A 9,004-nucleotide genomic window follows, 5' to 3' on the forward strand; every position below is an offset into this window, starting at 1 on the left:
ATGTGGTTTAAAATTAAAGAGTTAAATGTTAGCATTTCCCTATAGAGAAGGGTTATTTGGGCAGTGGTATACTGACATTATCACCACCCACAGAGGTTGATCATATTGGTTAAGCAGAAATTTAGAAAAAGGAAAACTGTAGGTCTAGAGGGTTTGCTTGGTGTAAGTGAATCACACAGGAAAAATGCTGATACCCAGGGTTGTTGTAGTGATTTTCTTTGATGGTTAGAAAGAGAAATAAGCACAGGATATTTTTGTCAAGTTATAGAGTTTAGATTGCTGCTTGCTAGGTAAAATTTGTCTTAGTTATTAATATAGTGGAAAGTTAAATGATGATCATGGAAATATGATAATAAGTGCTGCTGGAGATCAGAGAGAAATTATTTTCTCTGTCCATTTAAAATATTCCAATGTGTTAACAGTTGGGCTGAAGGGCTACTAAGAACATGGATGTGGAAAATAAAGGGAAGCTTCTGTCAAGAAGGTGTCTCTGGACACTGCCATGCTGTTTCTGGCAAATCATATCTGATAAGATACAGGTAGAAAACCAACATTCATTTAGCAGAAAATAGTGCTATCTGTATGTCTGGATTTCTGTTTGAAAAAGCCTTTATAATAATCCTATTTGACCTAGCTAGAAACATATGTATTAATAAAAAAAATTACTAAATTGCCACTACTTAATGTTAGTTTAATCTGACAACTCTGTCTATAAGCTTCTTCTATTATTCCTGGAAGAAAACAACGTAAAATTGGGTGGGTTTGGGTAGTTTTGTACAGACATGGGACTGCACAGAAAACCAGGTATCAGCATCACTGCATGTAGGGAGATCAGGTCTCTGACCCTCAGTCCATGAGCTTGAGCACAGGCTGAACTACCCCAGGCTACCAGCCCTGTGCACTTTGGCTTTTGCAACTTTCCGTGTGAGATATAGTTTCAACATGAAAAGTCAAAATACAGCGGTTTACAATCAGTTTTGCTTTGTTTGAAGCTAAAACTCAAACCAAAACTGCTGGAGTATAGAACTGTATGAAGCAGAACATAAGAAAGTTAACACAAAAACTCTGCAAACTGAGCAAGCTAGTTTCACTCAGCTCTTGAAATAACCCCTTTCTGCAAGTTCACTTTTCAATTGCACATGTGTGAGAAGTCAGAAATGAGTTGGTTTCACAATGGCACAGATAAACACCACAGCTCTAAAGCTTCACCTTCTGTTCGAGCAAAGTCTCGCTCTCATTCTCTGCCTTGGCTTATACTTTTGACATCTGCCAGAGATGAAATTTTCTCAATTCTAGGTCAGTTACATTGAGCTTTTGTTTACCTGTAAAACAAGGAATTTGTGCTAAGACCCAAATTCAGTCTGTATGTTTTTTTATAGTTGTATCCAGCACTGAGAACTTATTTCCCAAATCTTTATCAATGCTCTAAATGGCTCCTAGTCCCAAAATGAGAGTAGACACTTCACCACTTGGAGGTCATGCAAGCATTCATGTGCTCTAAGTGCAAAACCTGGTATTTCAGGGGTACTGAACACCTGCTGCTCTTCCTAGCTGGTATGGGAGCTGCAGGAATTCATGTCATTGTGAAGATCAGACCCCTCATCTCGAGGTGCTCTTATTCACAGTGGGGCAGTGAGCAATTCTCTGCTCTGTTTTCAGTAAAATTTTAGTGCAACTCGAACTCATGCTGCACTGATATTGAACTGGTTTAATCTGGCTGGTGTGGTGCTGTGTTTTGGATTTAGTATGAGAATTATGTTGATAACACACTGATGTTTTAGCAACTACTGTTGCTAAGTAGTGCTTACTCTGAATCAAGGACTTTTCACTGTTTCATGCTCTGCCAGTGGGCAAGTGCACAAGAATCTGGAGGTAGCACGGCTAGGACAGTTGCCCTGAAGTAGCCAAAGGGATGTACCATACCACAGAACATCATGGCCAGTTTATAAACTGCTGGAGTTTGTCTGGGAGCTACTATCAGTGTTTGGGGGGTGGGCTGAGCAGTGTGTGCTGACCAAATGTATTGAGCATCATTTGTTTCTGCTGGGTTTTATTTACACATCCCCTAGCTCCCTAGTAATGAATTTTTATTACAATTGTTATTATCTTAGTACTTTCTTTTGTTTCAGTTGTTGCTCATCTCAGCACAAGAGGTTTACTTTTTCTTCAAATTTGCCTCCCCATCGGTGCAGGGGGGGAAGTGAGCAAGTGGCTGTGTGATACTTGATTGCCATCTGAGGTTAAACTGTGAGAGGCAGAGACACTTTCAACAAAGCATTGCTGAATAGTTACGAGTTTGGACAGGTCAGAACTCCTTTGTTTGCTGGGCAGCTGCAAATTTTTCTTTCCCCCAAGTTACTGACAGACTGAACTCCTGAGTTTTCTAAATATCACTGGTGGAGAAGCAAGACCTCTGAAGCAGTGGGGCTAAGATAGCCAGCTTCTAGATGTAGCTCTCACACTTTGGCAGAAGAGCTGGAGTGATGCTCAGAAAAAAAAGTAATATCAAGTAATCAGTGATCTTGTATTTTGGTAATTCATATGTCAAATTTTTGTGGTGAACTGGTATAGAAAAGTGCAAGGGGAATGGCTGAGTACAAAGTTTTAAGGTGTCTTGAAATATAGCTCACTTGAGACTTGAGTTACACAAGTTATTGTGAGTGGAATTTACAATATAATGGCTCACCTTTTCATGAGAGTGAATTTTATATAGTAGGATCATATGTTACCATAAAATACCCCAAAACATTGGACTGTTGGTGGAACACAAATATTTTGTGTCTCTGAATCTCACTTGGTATTTTAAACCATGAGAATTTAGATCTGAGTCATCATAACTTGTAAGTAGGAGATATATGTATGCATGCACAGCATTCAGGCTATAAACAAGACTTCTGTCTTGGGGTCATATTCCCCTCAAATTGCAGATTTCACTCTGTTACTGTATATCATTATAGCCTCAATCAAAAGTCAGAAGTTTCTTCACTGTTTCACCCCTTTGATTTTCAGAGCCCTTGGGCCATCAGACCACTTTATACTTTTCTTACACCCCTGCTTCTCCACGGTGCTTCCTGCATGGAGCTGGTGTTAGAATTTGCCCAACATTAATTTGTCCCAGCAGAGCACTCTAATCTTGCATTAGAAGCAGAAACATTGTTAGCACTGCTAAAAGAGCATCTTTAACCCAAGATCTTTATTGGAATAACTCCTGTAGTTAGAGCAAGAGCTGGAAAAGATGGGACATGAGTGCCTGCTAGCAGCACCAGGGGCACATTTGGGGAAAAGTTATTTTTCTTCCTTTTTACCTTTTAATTCATCGCTGGACTTTAAACATGCATCTAGCCAAGCTATACTTGTTGAACAGAAGACTGTAAGGTAGGACTAGAGGTTCTGTTTAAGACAAAATCTGCTTCAGTCTAGAGAACAAACCCACCACAAAATAAAATTAACTATAAAAGTAATGAGATTTTCCACTGTTAACTTAATAGCAGCAAACCACATGTTCTAAACAATGTTCTAATTTTTTTTTCTTTTTTTTTCTTTTTTTTTTTGTATAAGGACTCATTTTTAGCAACAAACCTCAGACTATTAGCCCTGCCATTTTTCCACTGCTGGAGGAAAACGTGGACTCTTGCTGAGCTGTATGATAAATATCTTGGATACATCTGAATCTACCACCAGTAAAAAAGCTTCTAAAATTCTAGCATGGAGGAACCAGTTTAAGGTAGAGGAAATGGAAAAAATGGGAAAAGAGGAAACACCTCTTTGAATCTTTAGTTCTGTTATTTTTTAGATTATATTTCTTCTGGGCTCCCAAAATCTTTAGTAACAAACAAGTTTTCTTTTAAAAAGTATTAAGTTATCAAAACATTTGCCAGTTCCTAATATTAAATGCTAGCAGTCAGCAATGTTTAAGTTCAGCCGTATAATTTTGCTGAGTAAGTCGTGCTAAAACTTAAAGTTTTCCCCTCAAAATGGTCTTTCCAAATGAGATTGATATTGTGAGAAAAAAAGAAAAAAGAGAGGAACGCCTTCATCATGAGGAATTATGGAATTAATTTTCTTTATATGCTCTGTTTGCACAAGACATTTTTGTTAACTCTTAATAAAAATACCATTCAGCTGCTACTTTCATTGTTTTTATCCTGGGACCAATACAACATTGTCATTATTGGATATAAAGTGCTGTAAAAACAAATCTAATTTGTTAAGTTTATTTTGATAAGAAATAAATATAAAGGTAGTGCATAGTTTGTACAGTGCTGCTATCATAGGACTCCTGGGTATAATTTATATAAAGAAAATAAAAAAGCATACATAACTTTCTAGTTGATTTCCTTTAACAGGGCTAATTGAAAACAGTTTCTGTTATTTAAAAGTAATTTATTTTAAATATGCTTTTTAAAACAAAGTTCTTATTGATATCCATTTTAAGTATATTATCTCAGTGTGGGATACAAGTAAAAGGTCAAATCTTGTAGGAGTATTTTCTGTATGACTCAGTTCTGATCATAGATAAACTTATCAGGGAAACCAAATTAGTTAACCTTTTCACTACCAAAAGCTCATTTTAACAGGCTATGATAGTTTCTTTCACAAATACAGGACTTCAAAGCTCATACTTCTGTTCTGAGACACGAAAAAGAGAATGCTAATTTCTCTATTCTCTCTCTGATAAAAGGCAAAGGTTTGTGATTTTAACGTGAAATTAAACTCGTTGAGTTTCACTATGTAGGCACAGTAAATGATACACTATTAATTTTTAGTCAGGAGCTGCCGTGTGTACATGATCAGATGCTTTTTTTAAACTTTGATTATGTCTGTAATTTATGGACATTGTTGAATGATCTATTTTTTCTTGCCCAGTAGCATAATCCATATGTATGGATCTGATTACTGGAGTACTGAAAGACAAAATGGCTGTAGGTGGCATATCTCTGGAAAGCAGCCTCATTCCATATAGCTTGATAGGTTGTCCAATTCCTGCCCTCTTAACTGTTTTGTGACGTTTCTCAGAAATCCCTTCAGCTCCGCTTCCTCCTTTGCTTCCATCGCAGTGGTTCAGCCACTTGGGCTGTTTCAGTGCCTCACTCTAACTCAGCAATGCCAGAAGCTGCCCTGCTTTCCTAGAGCCAAATCCAGAGTGATTAAAAGGCTTTAATGGACTTCAGATCTGGGACCACACTCATGTCTGGGAAAAACGCTCTCAGATGCTAATGTGCCAAAGCCCTCTTCATGGCATTTGGCAATCTCACCTCTTATCAGCACCATTGAACGTGGTAGCTGGGGGACAGTTTGACTCATGGAGAGTTTTGCCTGTGAACTCATTCCTACCACATTTAATTATTTTGCATAGTATCGACACTCACTGACTTGAGTGAAAAAGTTCTGCTGGAAGGGATTAAAAATGGTCTCTCTCCAAGTGGCTCCCAGAGAGCTACATTGCAGGCAGTATCTGGAGGAGACATCTTGAGATACAGATATTAATATTATTTCTAATGTTCAGTGAAGAAAATACATTAGAAATATCCAAGAGTGAAGATATCTAGAAATATGGTTTTGAAGGTCAAAGCAGGTAGCCTGTTAGCTGAGCTGTAGGAGCATACTGGTTCTGCACAGCAAGAAGTAAAAAAAAAAAAAAAAACAAAGCAAAAAACATCTGTAAAGCTTGTCCCAAGTTGAACTCAAATGAGATTGGGGTGGAAAATTTTGTCAGCCCTGGTCATGTGCAGTAAAACATTTGCCTCATGCTGGTAATGGCAATGAAAATTTTTTTTTTTCTTCCATAATTTACAAAATATGAGTAAGTAGGTAGTTAAAGCATTTCAATTCTTCCATGAATGGAATAATTGTACATGGTATTTTCTAAGCAGAGAAATAATTGGCACTTGGGGAATTACTTTGTCACTCTCACAAAATGCAATTTCATCCAAATGGGAAAAATAATGCAATTATCTGGGCAGATAATGCAGCACACTTGGCATACATGGGCAGTGAAGATAGTCTTTTATTTAATGAACAAGAGATGAGTGCTTCAGAAAACTTGCGGGATTGCTTTTAATTATTAAAAGAGCAAATTCATGGTTTCTTTGTGGACTAGTCATACTGTATAGTATTTTCTTTTTTGTTCTATTTAAATTTAGATTGGTTATTCATACTTCCTGGCAGTGGTTATAAGAGGAGGATGACTGAGAATTTAGTAGGTGAGTTAATCTCATTTTTACTGTGTCTCAAGAGCCACCCACTTTCCCTTCATACAACTCGATACCAGAAAGTTCTTACAAGTTTTGCAGAGTGAGACAGAAGTTTTGATCTTCTTCTTTGCTGCCCTGTTTTTGTTGCTCCCCTTTATTTTTCTGCACATTTCTCATTTTCCAGCCCCTCTCACCAGCTCAGAACTTGGCTCACCTCCATGTATGCCTTCTCCCTGCAGATGCAGGGTGGGATTGCCAGTGGGCATTTGAGGTCAGGGAGCCAGTAGAGCGTGGTTAGCTGGCTGCTGACTCAAAGGGCTGAATTTCTGAGGTCCCCAGCTAAACCACATCTGTAGATCCACACCCTGAGAATGAGCATGCTCCTGATGTCCATAAGGAACCACTGGAACATTGGGGCTGCTGAGAGTGGGTGGATTTGTGTAACAGGTGAGCACAATGAGGTGGTGAAGCTGTCCTCCCTACTGAAGTGTCACAGCTTCTTTCCTCTAGGGTGGGTGTCAGGGAACATAACATGGAGGTTCATACCAAAGCCCCACTTTCAGCCTGAGTTCTTGTAGAGGTTGTGTATGGGTCTCCTGTTTTCTGTTTGGCCAATTATTTTCTTGTGGCTTTTAGAAAAGCTGATAACTTTGAGATCATTTGGTTTCTCTGGCCAAGGAGTTCAGGAGCTTTTCAAAAAGACACAAATGTGCACATGCAGACACTGACAGTGTCTTCAAAACAGGCCTAAGTTATAGACAGTAGAGAAATCTTTTTGGCATTTTTGCACTTGCATTAGCTCTTGGTGAGCATTTTCACTGGGAAATTTGATCTAGGTGTATTGTCTCTAGATGTTTTGCTTTCTGACTTTCACTGAAAGATGTTTGCAACAGGTCTGGAATGTGCTAGCAGTCTCATTATATGAGTTAAAGGGAATAAGGGAGATTGCAAATGGCTCAATGCATCTCATAACAGGTATATTAAAACATGTCCTGATGTCAGCGTGCATAAACCCTCTGTGATAAATCTTCTCAGTGCATCTCACAGATTCTGAATTTTGCTGTATGCTCTCCAATGCTTCCACTCTTAAAAAACCCCTCATTGTCCTGAGCCTCTTAAATAAAGCACTGCCAAAACATGGCACCATTTAGCAATGGATTGGAGACACCTTTTCTCTCCCCACTGCCACTCTGGATTGTGGGTGTTTGACATGCTCAGGGCTCCCTCTGGTCATGAAGTGACAGCAAAACCCCATGCAGTGCTCAGCAGCTGAGCACATGCTCCTTTTTCTGCTGTAAGCCTACAATGAGCACAGCAGCAAGATGTTGTGCTTGGGAAAAGAGTTTCCAGGTTTTTGTAGTGAAACATGCAGAACTTTAAAGCCAAGAAGTGACAGTTTTGAGCTAGAGGAAGGTTATCTTGTTTTTCCCCGAAATATGTCTGTTGGTCTTGGGAAAGATATGGCCTCTTTCCAAACCTCACCACACTTGCAGTCCTAGACTATCTTGGCTGCAACAACAATGAAAATTACCTTCAGCTTTATATTTTCTTTTCCATTTCAAGCCCTCTAAATTATATGTTTACATTCTCACTGCTAGCTGAATAGCAGCATATCTCACAATATTGCTGTCTTCATGTGAGATGTGTGGCATGATGCTGAGGAATATGCCCAGAGCAGTGTGTTGTGGACTTCACCTGCAGCCTGGTACAAAGAATGAAGGTTGCAGCAGCTCCCAAAGGACAGGTTCATAAAAGAGTTGAACACTTTTAATTGAAAAGGGGGAGCTGTGTGTGTTTTGAAGGATCAGGGTTTAAGGATTTCTCTTGGCTTCATGCAAAGCTGCAGCACCACTCACTGACAAAGAAATCAGCCTTTTTGACCAAAGTGATAAAGAATTGATTGAGTGTTTCTGCTTCTCTGCTTCTCAGTGCCTCACACTTCTGAGTATGGATGCCTTGTATTAGTGATTATGAACCTAAAACCTTTCTACAGGTTTGCAGCTCTGCAAATAGGAAGCAACAGTTAGATATGATCACTAAGTGTGATCCTGTTGTGCTTGTGCGCTTCTCTAAAGGTTGACTGAACAGTGTCCCACCATGGCTAATTTTCCCCTGCAATACATTATCTCTAAGAAAGCTGAAGCCATACGATTTACCCTTTGCCCTTCCACTACATTTTTGTTCTGAAAGAGAAAAAAAAAAAATCAGCTTTTTTTTTTTTTTTTTTTTTTTTTCAGCTGGGAGAGACAGCATATATATGCCTCTAATGTGCTCTTCGACTCATGACCCAGCTGCAGAAAGTGCTCCAGTATGCAAGTACAGGAGATGTGTTTGTGTCTGGTCATCTCTGGAATGCGTAGCCTCTGAGCAAAAGGCTGGGAAACTCTTGCAGGCGGCTGTGCCACGATGACCTGCCAGCACTGGCAGCCTGGTCTCTGATGGTGGAGAGGGTCATGGTGTCTCTGCAGCACTCAGGGTCTCCACAGCGCTGAGTGTGAAAGCTGGAAGGATGCCCCGTACCAGGATCTCCTGGTGTTTGCTGGAGTCCCTTAGGGCCTTGCAACTGGCACTCAGCAGTTTGTAGGATTGGGCTTCTGCTGGCTGGAGAGGGAAAAAAAATCTCATTGTGCAGAATTTCTGTATATGCAAAAGGCCTGCTAGAAAACTGATGAAATTAAAATGATCACACATGTCCTTCAGCTTAGGAAAAGAGAGCTCTAAGTGAGAGCATGTGTGCTCTTACTGGGGCTGAGAAAATGTCAGTCTGATGTTCTTGGGAAGTTCATATTGATACAAACAGGGAGGCTCCC

This window comes from Erithacus rubecula (genome assembly GCF_903797595.1).
Source record: "Erithacus rubecula genome assembly, chromosome: 1".
NCBI classification, from domain to species: Eukaryota; Metazoa; Chordata; class Aves; order Passeriformes; family Muscicapidae; genus Erithacus; species Erithacus rubecula.